Source organism: Pseudorca crassidens, chromosome X, assembly GCF_039906515.1.
Source record: "Pseudorca crassidens isolate mPseCra1 chromosome X, mPseCra1.hap1, whole genome shotgun sequence".
Classification (NCBI taxonomy): Eukaryota; Metazoa; Chordata; class Mammalia; order Artiodactyla; family Delphinidae; genus Pseudorca; species Pseudorca crassidens.
The window spans coordinates 117546435-117564428 of record NC_090317.1 but is presented as its reverse complement, the minus strand read 5'-3'; the positions used below and the strand labels follow the sequence as shown (position 1 = coordinate 117564428).

Below are 17994 nucleotides of genomic sequence, written 5' to 3'. Positions count from 1 at the left end.
AGAAGGGCGGATTCACGAATTTCAGGGTTTTGCTGTTGTTGCCGTCCCTCCAGCCTTAGGAGTCCCATTTTTTTCCCTCAAAACAATTTGAGGCTTTTCAAGCAGAGTAAAAGCTCTTTCAAAGCGCCAGCTGGATGTAAATCTTCAATTCCAAACTAAATACAGATGTAGTGTTAACCCAGAATCGAGATAAGATGCTTATTTAAAATACCTCTGAGTTTGTACTCCTTGTCCCCAGTTGCCAAGAGCATGGCCCTCCTGAGCTCATGCCCTGGAGACCCGCTTGTCCTGACTTTCACTGTGACCTTGACAAAAGCACCGTGATGCACCAGCATCAAATTTTGTTGGCCTGGAAAATACACTCCAAGTAGCCTGCCTGCCGGATCTAAGAAATGCTGTGAACCCAAAGGGCTCTTTACTCTGGATCTTACCCACCTCACGATTTTAGGCCCAAGTATTAAAAAGTAGTATTACCACTGCAGGTAGTACTTGTATTTATTTAAAAGGTAGGATGCACTGGACGTTGTCACAAGGTTTTGGGGTTTTGGTGGTTTTCTTTTCTTTCTGCGGTACGCGGGCCTCTCACTGTTGTGGCCTCTCCCGTTGCAGAGCACAGGCTCCGGACGCGCAGGCTCAGCGGCCATGGCTCACGGGCCCAGCCGCTCCGCGGCATGTGGGATCTCCCCGGACCGGGGCACGAACCCGTGTCCCCTGCATCGGCAGGCGGACTCTCAACCACTGCGCCGCCAAGGAAGCCCGTTTTCATTTTTAATAATAGTTTTATTGAGATATAACTCACAAACCATCCAATTAACCCATTTAAATAGTTTAGTTTATCCGTGGAGTTGAGCAGCCATCATCATACTGTTTTAGAACATTTTCATCACCCCCCAGAAAACCCCAGTACCCATCAACAACAGTCTCTCTCCACCTCCCACAACACCCCTCAGCCCCAGGCAACCACCAATCTACTTACTGTCTCTATAGATTTGGCTGTTCTGGACATTTCCTATAAATGGAATCATACAATGTGTGGATAGAGGTTTTCATTTGTTCTGGGTGTATACCTAGGAATGGGATTTCTGGGTCATATGGCAACTTTATGTTTAAGCTTTGGAGAAGCTACCACTGCTTTCCAATGTAGCTCCACCATTTTAGATTTCCACCAGCAGTGTACAAGCATGCCAACTTCTCCACACTCTCACCAACACTTGTTATTGTCTTTTTGATTATAGCCATCCTAGTGGGAGTGAAGTGATAGCTCACTGGGATTTTGATTTGCGTTTCTCTTAAAGACTAATGACGTTGAGCATTTTGTCGTGCGCTTATCCTCTATTTGCATAATTTCTTTGGAGAAAAGTCCATTCAGACCCCCTTTACCCTTTTAAAAACAGGGTATTTGTCTTTTTATTATTGAATTGCAAAAGCTCTTTATATATTACAGATACAAGGCCCTTATCAGATATGTGATTTGCAAATACTTTCTCCTCTTCTGTGGGCTGTCTTTTTACTTTCTTGATGGTGTCCTTTGCAGCATATCACAAGCCATTTTGACACAAGCAGGATAGGACTTACCTTATAAAACAACAATTTGCCTTCTCTTCATGTTTCAGCAATAATATAGTCCATCCCTCTACCTCACCCCCAAAAGAAAGCAGAAACCGCCAGCATAAATCTTTGGAGAAATTCTAATTCCTGTCCTGGTAGAAATTAGCAATTTCACAAGTGATATCAATGTGCAACCTCTTTTGTAGCCAATGAATGGAAAATGGGCTCTGAGGAAATCTGAAAAAACACACAGGCCAGAATTAGGAAGAGGGAATCTAGAGAAAACTTCCAACACTTCTAAGATTTTTTTTAAACGTACGATGCTATAAAAGGACACATTTTCTTTGTAACCTTGTAATGCATAATAATAATTTTCCTAATATGGCTGTTCATCTGAGATTATTTCAATGACTGGCACAGCCTTCAGAAGGGCAGAGATGCCCACTTCACAATTGCTTGCCAATGTCTTGCTGTTGCCCGCACTTCAATCTTCCTATGTTTCTTCCAGCTCTCACTAGGCCCTGCTGACTAAGTGAGACTCATAGGAGGTGTGAATTCTGGCTTGAATAATATCTTTCTTTAAACACAACCCCTGCCGAGTAAAGAACCTGGCTAGCAGGTGCCTTCCTCGCAGTTGGCATGCACAGCCCACCTTCTCATTGTTTCTAGTAATTCGCACACCTGAAACATGTCCCAGTCCCTTCTCCCAATGTCCTTCCTACCTCCCCTGCCCCAGCCCCACTGATGAGAAAATTGCAAAATGCTGGGTTAGTCTTTTCCTTTTAGTTGAACAATTGTTTGCTCTTACCTCTGCCTTGCCCCTTACTAAGTGCACATCCTGGAAAACACTTTGCCCCAGTGCAGAGATGTCATTTGGACTGGCACATGGAATTGAAGAAGAGAGTAGAGGCACTGTAGCTAAAGGGTAAGATTAAATCTAGGTGTTCTTCTCATTTCCTCCATTTTATTTTAGGTTGGTTAGTCATACCAGTTGTGGTCCCACTAGTTAGTTCTTTGACTCACACTGTAAACACTGTAAATATTTTAGTTACCACTTGAGTGGCAATTTCATTACTTTTTTCCTAAGAAAATACAGTGTACCCAAGGGCCAAGCAAATAGTGACAAAAGGGAAACAACCAGGTTGCACAATAGTATATGTATTTGGAAAAACTCTAACATATGTCGTAATTCAACAAGGATTTCTTGAGCATCTATTGTGTGTCAGGCACTGTCCTTGGTGCAGAGGTTATCATAGTGAACAAGACAGCCAAAGTCCCTGCCATTATGTTATAAGTAGATAGACAGATATGTCTATAGACAGATATACCTGTGTATAGATGCTATAAATATTGTATGGACATAGATTATTATAATCTGCCATAAAGTACAAGAAAAACAAACAGGGTGGATGAAACTCATAAGAAGCATTAAGCATAGATTATATGTAAAATACTAGTTTATGAAATATAGGTGAAACTCATAGCATGTTTTTTTAAAAAAATTATTTATTTTTGGCTGCATTGGGTCTTCGTTGCCGCACGCGGGCTTTCTCTAGTTGCGTTGAGTGGGGGCTACTCTTTGTTGTGGTGCGTGGGCTTCTCAATGCGATGGCTTCTCTTGTTGCAGAGCACGGGCTCTAGGTGCGTGGGCTTCAGTAGTTGTGGTGCACGGGTTCAGTACTTGTGGCTTGCGGGCTCTAGAGCGCAGGCTCAGTAGTTGTGGCGCACAGGCTTAGCTGCTCCGCGGCATGTGGATCTTCCCGGACCAGGGCTCAAGCCCGTGTCCCCTGCATTGGCAGGCGGATTCTTAACCACTGCACCACCAGGGAAGTCCCCATAGCATGTTTTAATTATACACCATGAGTGAGCAAGTAGATTGTGAGAAAAAGGTGGACTTCATAAGATTTAGTTAAAACAATAAGTTATTTCCCTCTACGACGTGTTGCAGATGGAATATATGATGGAACAAACAAGACTATCACTTACAAATAGATAGGAATGGAAAGACCAAGTCATTAGGTATGAGCATGCAATCTCTGAACTCACAGTTATGTCACCCCTAAATCAACCACCCATTCTGGTCTCACATTTGCCCTCTATCTTCTTGAAGGTATAGAATAGAGTTATAATAACTGTTTTAATATCCTTGTTTATGAATACTATTATCTGTTTTATTACTGGATCTTTTCGTATTGGTTGATTTTTCTCCTCATTGTGGGTCATTTTTTTCCTGCTTCTTTGCATGCCTGGTAATTTTTTATTAGATGCCACACACTGTGAATTTTACCTTAATGAGTACTGTGTATTTTTGTATTCCTATAAATATTCTTGAGCTTTGTTCTGGGACACAGTTATTTGGCAATAGTTTGATCCTTCTGAGGCCTCCTTTTAAGCTTTGTTTTAAATGGGATCAGAGCAGCCTTTAGGCTAGGGGTAATTAATCCCTACTACTGAGGCAATGCCTCTCTGAATATTCTACGCAATGTCTTGGGGTTTATGAAGTTTTTCCATTCTGGCCAGTGGAAACAGAAACTATCTGGGCCCTGTGGGACCTCCAAGGATTGTTCCCTCTAATCCGTTCAGGTAGTTCTTTCCCCAGCCTTGAGTATTTTCTCTACACACAGGTGCTGGTCTGTACTCTACTGAAGATTCCCGATCTACACACCTCTGGAACTCTGTGCAGCCTTCTCCTCCCCAGTACTCAAACTGTGGCCTCGTTGGCATTCCAGCTCCATAACCTCAACTTCGAATGAAAACTGGGCTCCCCTCGGCTTCCCTTTCTCTGTTCTATGGCCTGGAAACTCTCTCAGGCCCGTAAACTGGGAAATTGCAGGGCTCTATTTGTTTCCCCTTTCTCTGAGATCTCCGTCCTGTGTTGCGCTCCTTATATGATTTTTGCAACTTTTTCTGGAAAAGTCTAAAATTCTTTTAAGATGAGAAGACTTAAAAGTTTCAACATTAAAAAGAAAAGCATTTCTCCCTTCTCCACTCTAGGCCCGCTCCAGGCTGCCCACTTGCAGCAGGAAAAGGAGGAGCGGTGTCGGCTTCTCCCCTCTTCCGCCATACCGGCCACCTCTCCAAGATGCGGGTGTGTAGGGAGAGGAGCTAAGGCAACCCCACTTATGGGCTGCTCATGCTGGGACCATACCCGGTCCAGGGGAAATGCATACCCTTCACTGCACACTTGTCTTCCATGTCCTGACAACTTCTTGGGAACATACGTAGCAGGCCATCTTTGAGTCCTTTCCCTAGGCTCATGGTGAGTAGTAGGCAACTCTCCAACACCCCCATTGGCAGAGAGGAACTCACCAGCACACCAATCTCTCTCCAAAACACTCTTCTAATTTCCAACTCTCTTTTCTGGGAATGCCCAGCCTCACTGTGAAAATGAGTATTTTGTTTCTGGTACGAGACCTTCCAGAGCGCTCTTTTCTATCTGCCATCAACTTTCTGCTGCCAGTAACATTCCAGATGATACCTGCTTCATCAGCCTAGGGCCTGGAGTGAAGATGATGATAACATGAACCAAAGCCCCCACTTGACTTAAAATGGACATTGAAGAAGAACTTGAAAGAGATAAGGGTGTTAGCCATGCAGATATGTACAGGAAGAGCATTGCAGGCAGAGGCAAGGGCCAGTGCAAAGGCCCTAAGGCATCCTAGCATGCTCAAGCAACAGCAAGGCCAGAATCTCTAGATATTTAGAATCCCATCATCTCATTTTTTAAACATAACTAGTTTCTAGAAAGTTCTTCCATATATTTAAATGAAATCTTCTCTTATAACTACCGCCCATTTATTCTTTTTTTAAAATTTTTATTTATTTAATTAATTTATTTTATTTTTGGCTGATTTGTGTCTTCGTTGCCGTGCGCGGGCTTTCTCTAGTTGTGGCGAGCGGGGGCTACTCTTCGTTGTGGTGCGCAGGCTTCTCATTGCAGTGGCTTCTCTTGTTGTGGAGCACAGGCTCTAGGCACGCGGGCTTCAGTAGTTGTGGCACGTGGGCTCAGTAGTTATGGCTCGAAGGCTCTAGAGCGCAGGCTCAGTAGTTGTGGTGCACGGGCCTGGCCGCTCAGTGGCATGTGGGATCTTCCCGGACCAGGGCTCAAACCCGTGTCCCCTGCATTGGTAGGCGGATTCTTAACCACTGCATCACCAGGCAAGCCCCCACCCATTTATTCTAATTTAATTCTCCTTCCACATGGCAGCTTTCCAAGTACTGCCCTCAGGTTTCTCCCACCTCCCACACCCTTCGATCATTTCTCCATGACACAATATCCAGGCTACTCACCACCTTGATGATTCTCCTCAGGAAGAGTCCCTATTTGTCTATATTGCTGTTCTGTGTGTACAAAAGACTTTTTTAAAATTAAACTTTATTTTGAGATGATTGTAGAAATCATACAGAGATCTGGTGTACCCTTTAATCAGTTTGCCCCAATGGTAACATCTTGCCAAACTGTAGTACGCTATCAAGGATACTGATATCAAGATATCAGGATATTGACGTTAAGACAGTCAACATACAGAACAGTTTCATCACCACAAGGATCCCTCCTGCTGCCCTTTGACTGCCACACCCATCTCCCTTCTCACCCCTCATCCCTAACTGCTGGCAACCACTAATCTGATCTCCATTTCTATAATTTTGTCATTTCAAGAATTGTTATATAAATGGAACCACAGAATGTGTAACCTTTAAGGATTGTCTTTTTTCACCCAGCACAATTCCCCTGGGATTCATCCAAACTGTTGCATCCGTAATGCTTTCCAATCATTGCTGAGCACTATTCCATGGCATAGATGCACGGCAGCTTCTTTAATCACGCACCCATTGAAGGACACCTGGGTTGTTTCCAGTCCTGGGTTATTATGAATAAAGCTGCGATGAACATTCATGTACAGGTTTCTGTGTGAACGTAAGTTTTCATTTCTCTGGGATAAATGCCCAGGAGTGCAAATTCTAGGTCATATGGTAGTTGCCTGTTTAATTTTTTAAGAAACTGCCACATTGTTTTCCGGAGTGGCTGCACCGTTTTACACTCCCACCAGCAATGTACAAGTGATCCAGTTTCTCCACATCCTTACTAGTATTTGGTGTTGTCACTGTAAAAAATTTTCGCCATTTTGATAAGTGCGTAGTAATATCTCACTGTGGTTTTAATTTGCATTTTTCCAACGGATAATGATGTTTAACATCTTTTCATGTGCTTTTCTGCCATTTGTTTATCTTCTTTGGTGAACATTTGTTCATATCTTGTGCCCATTTTCTAACTGGAATGTTTGGTTTTTTACTGTTGAGTTTTGAGTGTTTTCTATATATTCTAGATAGCAATTCTTTGTCAGATATGGGGGTTGCAAATATTTCTCTCCCAGTGTGTAGCTTGTCTTATTATCCTCTTTAATAGACAGAGCAAAAGCTTTTAATCTTTTTAAAAAATTCTTTTCCATTATGGTTTATTACAGGATACTGAGTATAATTCCCTGTGCTATACAATAGGACCTTGTTGTTTATCCACACTATATATAATAGTTTGGATCTGCTAGTCCCAAACTCCCAATCCAATCCTCCCTCTCCCCACCTCCCCCTTGGCAACCACAAGCCTGTTCTCTACGTCTGTGAGTCTGTTTCTGTTTCGTAGACAAAAGCTTTCAATCTTGATGAGGCCCAATTTATCAGTTTTTCCATTTATGGATGGTGCTTTTGATTTCAAGTTAAAGAACTCTTTCCCTAGACCTAGGGCTCAAAGATTTTCTCCTCTTTTTTTCTAAAAGTTTCATAGTTTTACATTTAAAATCCATTTTGACTCCCTCACCCTGCGTTCTTCTAAAAGGTGCTCGTCCTTCCTGTGTTTACGCCTCTCCAAACCAGACTCCCTAGAGCCCTCAAGCACTCTCCATATGACTAGGCTTCAAATTACTTATGCACGATATCCAACTCGGCGTGTATCAAGAATGATTCATCATAGCCCTGTTAAGTAGGTTGCCCCAAACCTGATCCGTATCTGCAGGTTGAATCAGACTGGAAGCAAGAATACCTTGGCATTCCCACTTGAATCACTAGAAAATATTAGAGACTGGGACTTATACCATTGGCACTCCTGAGGCCTTTGGACTCAGACTGGAACGACACCGCTGGCTTCCTGAGTCTCCAGCTCCCAGGCCACAGATGGTTGAACTTCTCAGTATCCATAATCAGCCGTGTGGCTGACAGGGTCTTGGTGCTCTGGCCTGCTGTCAGGCCTGAGCCGCTGAGGTGGGACAGCTGAGTTCAGGACACTGGACCACCAGAGACCTCCCGGCCTCACGTAATATCAGTTGGCAAGAGCTCTCCCAGAGATCTCCGTCTCAATGCTAAGACCCAGCTCCACTCAACGGCCAGCAAGCTCCGGTGATGGACGCCACATGCCAAACAACTAGCAAGACAGGAACACAACCCCACCCATTAGCAAAGAGGCTGCCTAAAATCATACTAAGTTCACAGAAACCCCAAAACACACCACCGGACACGGCCCTGCCCACCAGAAAGACAAGATCCAGCCCCACCACCCATCAGAACACAGTCACCAGTGCCCTCCACCAGGAAACCTACACAAGCCACTGAACCAACCTCACCCACTGGGGGCAGACACCAAAAACAACGGGAACTATGAACATGTAGCCTGCGAAAGGGAGACCTCAAACACAGTAAGTTAAGTTAAAAAAAATGAGAAGACACAGAAATACACAGCAGATGAAGGAGCAAGGTAAAAACCCACCAGGCCAAACAAATGAAGAGGAAATAGGCAGTCTACCAGAGAAAGAATTCAGAGCAATGATAGTAAAGATGATCGAAAATCTTGGAAATAGAATGGAGAAAATACAAGAAACGTTTAACAAGGAAATAGAAGAACTAAAGACTAAGCAAACAATGATGAACAACACAATAAATGAAATGAAAAATTCTCTAGAAGGGATCAATAGCAGAACAACTGAGGCAGAAGGATGGATAAGTGACCTGGAAGATAAAATAGTAGAAATAACTACTGCAGAGCAGAATAAACAAAAAAGAATGAAAAGAACTGAGGACAGTCTCAGAGACCTCAGGGACAACATTAAATGCACCAACATTCGAATTATAGGGGTCCCAGAAGAAGAAGACAAAAAGAAAGGGTCTGAGAAAATATTTGAAGAGACAATAGTCGAAAATTTCCCTAACATGGGAAAGGAAACAGTCAATCAAGTCCAGGAAGCACAGCGAGTCCCATACAGGATAAATCCAAGGAGAAACACACCAAAACACATATTATATAAAACTATCAATAATTAAATACAAAGAAAAAATATTAAAAGCAGAAAGGGAAAAGCAACAAATGACATACAAGGGAATCTCTATAAGGTTAAAAGTTGATCTTTCAGTGGAAACTGTGCAAGCCAGAAGGGAGTGGCAGGACATTTAAAGTGATGAAAAGGAAAAACCTACAACCAAGATTACTCTACCCAGCAAGGATGTCATTCAGATTCGATGGAGAAATTAAAACCTTTACAGACAAGGAAAGTTAAGAGAATTCAGCACCACCAAACCGGCTTTACAACAAATGCTAAAGGAACTTCTCTAGGCAGGAAACACAAGAGAAGGAAAAAACCTACAGTAACAAACCCAAAACAATTAAGAAAATGGGAATAGGAACGTACATATCGACAATTACCTTAAATGTAAATGGATTAAATGCTCTAACCAAAAGACACAGACTGGCTGAATGGATACAAAAACAAGACCCGTATATATGCTGTCTACAAGAGACCGACTTCAGACCTAGGGACACATACAGACTGAAAGTGAGGGGATGGAAAAAGATATTCCATGCAAATGAAAATCAAAAGAAAGCTGGAGTAGCATTTCTCATATCAGACAAAACAGACTTTAAAATAAAGACTATTACAAGAGACAAAGAAGGACACTACATAATGATCAAGGGATCAATCCAAGAAGATATAAGAATTGTAAATATTGATGCACCCAACATAGGAGCACCTCAATACATAAGGTAAAAGCTAACAGCCATAAAAGGGGAAATCAACAGTAACACAATAATAGTAGGGGACTTTAAAACCCCACTTGCACCAATGGACAGATCACCCAAAATGAAAATAAATAAGGAAACACAAGCTTTAAATCACACATTAAACAAGATGGACTTTAACTGATATTTATAGGACATTCCATCCAAAAACAACAGAATACACTTTCTTCTCAAGTGCTCATGGAACATTCTCCAGGATAGACCATATCTTGGGTAACAAATCAAGCCTTGGTAAATTTAAGAAAACTGAAATTGTATGAAGTATCTTTTCCGACCACAGTGCTATGAGACTAGATATCAGTTACGGGGAAAAAAACTGTAAAAGATACGAACACATGGAGGCTAAACAATATGCTACTAACTAACCAAGAGATCACTGAAGGAGTCAAAGAGGAAGTCAAAAAATGCTTAGAAACAAATGACAATGAAAACATGTTGACCCAAAACCTATGGGAGTCAGCAAAAGCAGTTCTAAGAGGGAAGTTTATAGCAATACAATCCTACCACAAGATACTAGAAACATCTCAAATAAACAACCTAAACTTACACCTAAAGCAAATAGAGAAAGAAGAACAAAATAACCCGAAAGTTAGCAGAATGAAAGAAATCATAAAAATCAGAACAGAAATAAATGAAAAAGATATGAAGGAAATGATAGCAAGGATCAATAAAACTAGAAGCTGGTTCTTTGAGAAGATAAACAAAGTTGATAAACCATTAGCCAGACTCATGAAGAAAAAAAGGGTGAATACTCAAATCAACAGAATAAGAAATGAAAAAGGAGAAATAACAACTGACACTGCAGAAATACAAAGGATCATGAGAGATTACTACAAGCAACTCTATGCCAATAAAATGGACTACCTGGAAGAAATGGACAAATTCGTAGAAAAGCACAACCTTCGGAGACTGAACCAGGAAGAAATAGAAAAATATAAACAGACCAATCACAAGCACTGAAATTGAAACTGGGATTTAAAATCTTCCAACATACAAGAGCCCAGGACCCGATGGCTTCACAGGCGAATTCTATGAACCATTTAGAGAAAAGCTAACACCTACCCTTCTCAAACTCTTTCAAAATATAGCAGAGGGAGGAACACTTCCAAACTCATTCTACGAGGCCACCATCACCCTGATACCAAAACCAGACAAAGATGTCACAAAGAAAGAAAACTACAGGCCAATATCACTGATGAACATAGATGCAAAAATCCTCAACAAAATACTAGCAAACAGAATCCAACTGCACATTAAAAGGATCACACACCATGATCAAGTGGGGTTTATCCCAGGAATGCAAGGATTCTTCAATATACGCAAATCAATCAACGTGATACACCATATTAACAAATTGAAGGAGAAAAACCATATGATCATCTCAATAGATGCAGAAAAAGCTTTTGAGAAAATTCAACACCCATTTATGAAAAACACCCTCCAGAAAGTAGGCATAGAGGGAACTTACCTCAACATAATAAAAGCCATATATGACAAACCCACAGCCAACATCATTCTCAATGGTGAAAAACTGAAACCATTTCCACTAAGATCAGGAACAAGACAAGGTTGCCCACTCTCATCACTATTATTCAACATAGTTTTGGAAGTTTTGGCCACAGCAATCAGAGAAGAAGAAGAAATAAAAGGAATCCAAATTGGAAAAGAATTAAAACTGTCACTGTTTGCCGATGACATGATACTATACATAGAGAATCCTAAAGATGCTACCAGAAAACTACTAGAGCTAATCAATGAATTTGGTAATGTAGCAGGATACAAAATTAATGCACAGAAATCTCTTGCATTCCTATACATTAATGATGAAAAATATGAAAGAGAAATTAAGGAAACACTCCCATTTATCACCGCAACAAAAAGAATAAAATATCTAGGAATAAACCTACCTAAGGAGACAAAAGACCTGTATGCAGAAAACTATAAGACACTGATGAAAGAAATTAAAGATGATACAAACAGATAGAGATATATACCATGTTCTTGGATTGGAAGAATCAACATTGTGAAAATGACTATACTACCCAAAGCAATCTACAGATTCAATGGAATCCCTATCAAACTACCAATGGCATTTTTCACAGAACTAGAACAAAAAATATCACAATTTGTATGGAAACACAAAAGACCCCGAATAGCCAAAGCAATCTTGAGAAAGAAAAAAGGAGCTGGAGGAATCAGGCTCCCTGATTTCAGGCTATACTACAAAACTACGGTAATCAAGACAGTATGGTACTGGCACAAAGACAGAAATATAGATCAATGGAACGGGATAGAAAGCCCAGAGATAAACCCATGCACATATGGTCACCTTATCTTTGATAAAGGAGGCAAGAATATACAATGGAGAAAAGACAGCCTTTTCAATAAGTGGTGCTGGGAAAACTGGACAGCTACATGTAAAAGAACGAAATTAGAACACTTCCTAACACCATCCACAAAAGTAAACTCAAAATGGATTAAAGACTTAAATGTAAGGCCAAACACCATCAAACTCTTAGAGGAAAACATAGGCAGAACACTCTATGACATAAATCACAGCAAGATCCTTTTTGACCCACCTCCTAGAGAAATGGAAATAAAAACAAAAAATAAACAAATGGGACCTAATGAAACTTCAAAGCTTTTGCGCAGCAAAGGAAACCATAAACAAGATGAAAAGAGAACCCTCAGAATGGGAGAAAATAGTTGCCAACGAATCAACTGACAAAGGATTAACCTGCAAAATATACAAGCAGCTCATGCAGCTCAATATCAAAAAAACAAACAGCCCAATCCAAAAATGGGCAGAAGACCTAAATAGACATTTCTCCAAAAAAGACATACAGATGGCGAAGAAGCACATGAAAAGCTGCTCAACATCACTAATTATTAGAGAAATGCAAATCGAAACTACAATGAGCTATCACCTCACACCAGTTAGATTGGGCATCATCAGAAAATCTACAAACAACAACTGCTGGAGAGCGTGTGGAGAAAGGGGAACCCTCTTGCACTGTTGGTGGGAATGTACATTGATACAGCCATTATGGAGACCAGTATGGAGGTTCCTTAAAAAAGTAAAAATAGAACTACCATACGACACAGCAATCCCACCTCTGGGCATATACCCTGAGAAAACCATAATTCAAAAAGAGTCAAGTACCGCAATGTTCACTGCAGCACTATTTACCATAGCCAGGACATGGAAGCAACAAAAGTGTCCATCAACAGATGAATGGATAAAGAAGATGTGGCACATATATACAATGGAATATTACTCAGCCATAAAAAGAAACAAAACTGAGTTATTTGTAGTGAGGTGGATGGACCTAGAGTCTGTCATACAGAGTGAAGTAAGTCAGAAAGAGAAAAACAAATACAGTATTCTAACACATATATATGGAATCTAAAAAAAAAAAAAAAAGGTTCTGAAGAACCTAGGGGCAGGACAGGAATAAAGACTCACATGTAGAGAATGGACCTGAGGACACGGGGAGGGGGAAGGGTAAGCTGGGGCAAAGTGAGAGAGTGGCATGGGCATATATACACTACCAAATGTAAAACAGCTAGCTAGTGGGAAGCAGCCGCATAGCACAGGGAGATCAGCTAGGTGCTTTGTGACCACCTAGAAGGGTGGGATAGGGAGGTTGGGAGGGAGACACAAGAGGGAGGGGATATGGGGATATCTGTATATGCATAGCTGATTCACTTTTTTATACAGCAGAAACTAACACACCATTGTAAAGCAATTATACTCCAATAAAGATGTTAAAAAAAAAAAAGATCCACAGGGGGGAAAAAAAAACTTTAAATATTTGATAGAATTCTCCAGTGAAACCATTTTGAACTGGAGATTTCTTTTTCAGAGCTTCAGAATTACAAGTTCATTTTTTCCAAAGGTTATAGGATTGTTACAATTGTCTATTTTATTTTGGTTGAGTTTTGTTTGTGTTTTTTGAGAAATTGGTCCATTTCTTCTAATATGTTGAATTTATGATCATAAACTTGTTCCTAGTATTCCCTTATTATCCTTTGAATGGCTACAGGATCTGTAATGATGTTCCCTGTTGCATTCTTGATTTGGTGATTTGTGCCTTCTCTATTTATCTCTGTCAGTCCTGCTATTTATTTAAGTAAATATAAATATTTAAGTCTGCTGATTAACCAAAGACATTCTTCATTTCTGTTACTGTGTTTCTGACTTCCAGCCACTTGAATCTTTCTTATAGTTTCTGTCTCTGCTGAAGTTACCTATCTGATCTTGCAAGTTGTCTACTTTTTTCTTTAGAGCCTTTAACATAGTGATCATAATTATTCTAAATTCATTCTCTGATACTTCCAATAGCTGTGTCATATCTGTGTCTGGTTCCGATGATTGCTTTGTCTCTTCAGACTGAATTTTCTTGCCTTTTGGAATGTCTTGTAATTTTTTGTTGAAAGCCAGACATTTTGTATAAGGCAGCAGATACTGTGGTACTGTTGAGGTTTGTTGTCTCTATGGACATCAGAGACACAGAACTCCTCTAGTGATCTTTTTTGGTCCCCTCTCTTGGTTTTGGGGCTTCCCTTTGTGCTGTTCCCAAGACTGTCTACCTCTTGCAGCTCTCCCTGCTGTAACCCACTGTTGTTATTCCTGGAGATTTGCTAGTGTGCTAGTGGGGCATGGTGGAGAGGTGTCTCTAATATGCTAAGCCTCAGTTTCATCAAAAGTGCTTCTGTCCCTCCTCCAGGGATAAAGTTTTCCTTCTCTTTCCCCAGATGCAGTGGGTATCCAACGGCATTCTCAACCAACAGCCTTGAGGCCCTTTTCCCTGAAGATTAAATCTTTTTAGGTGAGATGGGAATTGAGGCTGAGTGGAATTGATTCCTCCAGCTGCAATGGCATTTCACCGGTGTCCACCGGTGTCCGTAGACCATGTCCACCCCCTGTAGGATAAAGCCTTTTTCTCCTTAAGGGATAAGGATCTGACTGGAATTCTCAGTGATTCCTGAGCCAGTACTTCCAGCCTGCACCATGAATTTTCTCTGGATTTTCCCTGATCCTCCCTGTAAGAGCCAGGAGGGGTTCTTAGAGGAAATGTCTGCAAAAAGGTTTAACCCCTCTCCCCAGGAGCATCATACTCTCAAGCTAGTCCACACTAAGCCTCAAGCAATTTGCTAATTCTTCTAGGTTTATATTCTTTTCCATTTCCATAGTATCTGATGGCTTCTGTCCCTGGTAAGCAAATGCTCAGGTCCTGTGTCTCAAAAAAAGTGCCTGTCTCTCTCCAGAGTTTGAAATGGCTGTTTGCTCTGAAAACTCAGTTCTCTTTTACTTTCCGGTCTGTCCAGCTTTTTTCTTGTTGTAAGCACGGGAAGGACATCCTGCAGCTCTCTGTGTCTCTGAGCTGAAACTGGAAGCCCTAATCAACCATATTTGACCTACAAATGTCAATTCCATATGGTTTAACCTAACAGACCATGGCATAGTTTCTGGACAGTGCACCTTGTTTTGCTGCAGCCAAAGTCTAACTAGAGATTTCCGGAAAAGATTGCTATGGGTTATTCTACACACAATTCATCGAGAGTGAGATGATCCCCCCATGACAGTGGTCCTCAAACTTGAGCATGCATAAGAATCATCAGGAGGACTTCTTAAAACACAGATCGCTGGGTCCTTCTCCAGAGTTTCTAAATCAGAAGGTCTAGGTCAGGGCCCAAGAATTTCCATTTCTACCACTTCCCGGTTGGTGATGCTACTACTGCTCTTTTGGGGATCACACCCCAAGAACCCTATGGCATGTCTCAGAGGCTCAGGGCTCATCTACATGTCCTACTTATTCATCACTTTGAGGGCAAATGGTCAGCTCTGAGGGGCTCTCATCTGACTTCAGAGAAGTGTCAGGAGTAAAGGATCAGGAATATGCTCACCCTTGAATTCATTCTTTCTCCAGAGTGAAGCTAAGTAAAAAATAATGTTTTACGTCTTAAAACAGAGGTAGCCACGGTTTTCTAATAGTCGATGAAAGGCTTAGCGTTAATGGTGTATAGACCATGTGAATTTGTTCTAAGATCCATGGTGACGTAAGCACACTCCTTTGGGTCCAGGTGTTGGCTAAGACTCAGGTACAAGTAAAGCGCCTCAAGGCTTTCTTCATAACTGTTTTCTTATGTCATGAATCCCCAAGAACGCTACAGTTTTGTGCTTAGAGTTTTAGTAAAGGTAAAACTACACTGCTCAAATTTATAGAATAAATTCCATTTGGCATCAGGCACAATTACCAATTCATCTATTCAATCAATAAACATGTATCAAGTGCTTAGTATGCACCTGGCAATGTTTTAGGCGTTGGGGACATAGCAGTGAAGAAAATAAAGTCACTATCTCATGGCGGCTTCATTCTAGGGAGAGGAGACAGAAAACAGACAGGTAAGTAGGTGGTGTGTGTGTGTGTGTGTGTGTGTGTGTGTAAGTGAATGAAACAGACTCTCCTATGGGACAGTCTGAGGGAAGATGGAGGCTAACGTTGCTCTTGTATTTAGTGGGTTAGGGATGGCCTCTGTGATGAGGTGACATTTGAGCAGTGACTAGCCAGAAGGAAGAGACCCAGACTTGATACCCATGGAGGTTTAGGCAACTACAACTTCAGTGGCGGATGGGTGGTTAGTCACTTTTTTATACTAACGTTAATTCAATTATGTTTATCATCAGGCAAAAACTATTCTTGTTAAAAATCTCAGGTAACTCACACTCCACTTCTCAGAATTGTCTTAAGGATAAATTGGAAATGTGGACATAGATTTATGCCCAAAGATGCTCGTCATAGCTTTATAAAATAAAAAAAGTTGGAATTTACCAAGAATGCCCTTCTTTCCCTGACCTCCCCACACTCAAGGCTCCCTTGGGCACTTCTGCTCTGCAGTTCCAAAGCCCCTGGACTTCCCTCTGTGGTCATGCTTTCTTCCTGTGGAAGACTTGCCTGCTTACCTGTCTATTTTCTCCCATTTGAGCTCCCTGAGGACAGGGTCTACGCTGCATTCAGCACCCATCACGGGGTCCGGCACATCGTTAAGCACTCAATACGTGTTCCAGAAAAGACTGGTTAAATGCTCTCTGGCATATCTAGAGACAGAGTATTATGCAGCCATTACAAATCATGTTTTTGAAAAAAAAGCAATGCCAAAGAAATGAGGATACCAAGTATAAAAACCAGACTATAAAACTATAGACACAGAATGACCTCCATTACGAGACTCCAAAATTATTAAAGGCTGCATCTGAATGACATTCGGACAATTACTGCCTTTCTATTTTTTTAAATTCAAAGCATTTCACATCTCTTTTTATTCTCTAAATTAATCTCACTGCCCAGACCATGCAGACATATTGGCCAGGAACTGCCCCCGCCCAACCACAAGAAGGCCAGAGGGTACAATCCTACCAGGTCCCTGTGGTGGACAGGTGGAAATATTAATCTGCCTTTCTCTTTATCATTTTTATTTTCCACTTTGGGTATAATAATAGCTTCATAATCAGAAAAAAAGTAAGTTAGTTAAAAATACTCAAGGTGACTGACTGGGTTCTACATTTGAACCTACAGTCATCACTCTGGTCCTTTAAACCTTAGAGGATTCGTTGGTAGGATTCTTGTCAACAGGCCCCTCCTTAGCATGTGTTGTCCTCCATTACCTTGAAGCTTCTCGTGCTCCGCTTGGCCTCCCCATTTTGTCTTCCTCATCACCCCTTGCCAGATTCTCAGCACTAGATGTGTCCCTTTAAAACTGGGGCATTTATCTTTCCGGGCCTTAAGTTCCCTCTGAGACTTCTCTGTCTCTCTTCATTCCAGATTCACTTCCTCCAAGGAGACTGCCCTGATTGAGAATAAATAAGAATGTTTCACGAGAGCCTCCTGGGGCCAAGGCAGGGGGGCAGGTGGGTATTTCATACAAGGGTCCCAGTTCATCTACCTCCTGTCAGCATTCAACAGCAGAGCTTCAGCCCCAGGCAAGTTCCTGGTCCTCTCAGATTAGGCCCCAAACTAAGAAACCCTCATGAAGCTTGAAGAGAATCCTCTCCCTTTCTCCTAAGACATCTCTGTTTTTCTCCTGGGGAATAACCTTGGAAATGCTATTGACTTCTTTGTGGTTTTTCTTTTTAGTTTTAAAAATTGGTTTGAAAACCCTTTAAAACTTAAAAAAAAATTAACAAATAATGAAGTTTTGCATTTCCAGGGCGCTTTCTCATCAAAGCGCTCAAAGTTTGCCAACAAATCTTGGTTTCTTGGAGAACTGGTCATATTCTATAGGGGTGAGAGAGAAGGGAAGCATTCACGACTTAAATGACATTGTTTATCTGTATAATTTAATTAAACGTGTTGCCATTTAAAGAGAACTGCCCCATGAAA

General features: G+C 41.3%; 1 long non-coding RNA gene across 1 annotated transcript; it reads right to left on the bottom strand.

The window, feature by feature from the left end:
• Positions 1 to 15920: 15920 nt before the first annotated feature.
• LOC137216423 (uncharacterized) lies at positions 15921 to 17735 on the bottom strand. Its single transcript, XR_010939767.1, has 3 exons — positions 17280 to 17735; positions 16578 to 16712; positions 15921 to 15991 (listed from the first exon to the last, which is right to left on the bottom strand). It is a non-coding gene; the product is annotated as an uncharacterized lncRNA (long non-coding RNA).
• Between the last annotated feature and the right edge of the window lie 259 nt (positions 17736 to 17994).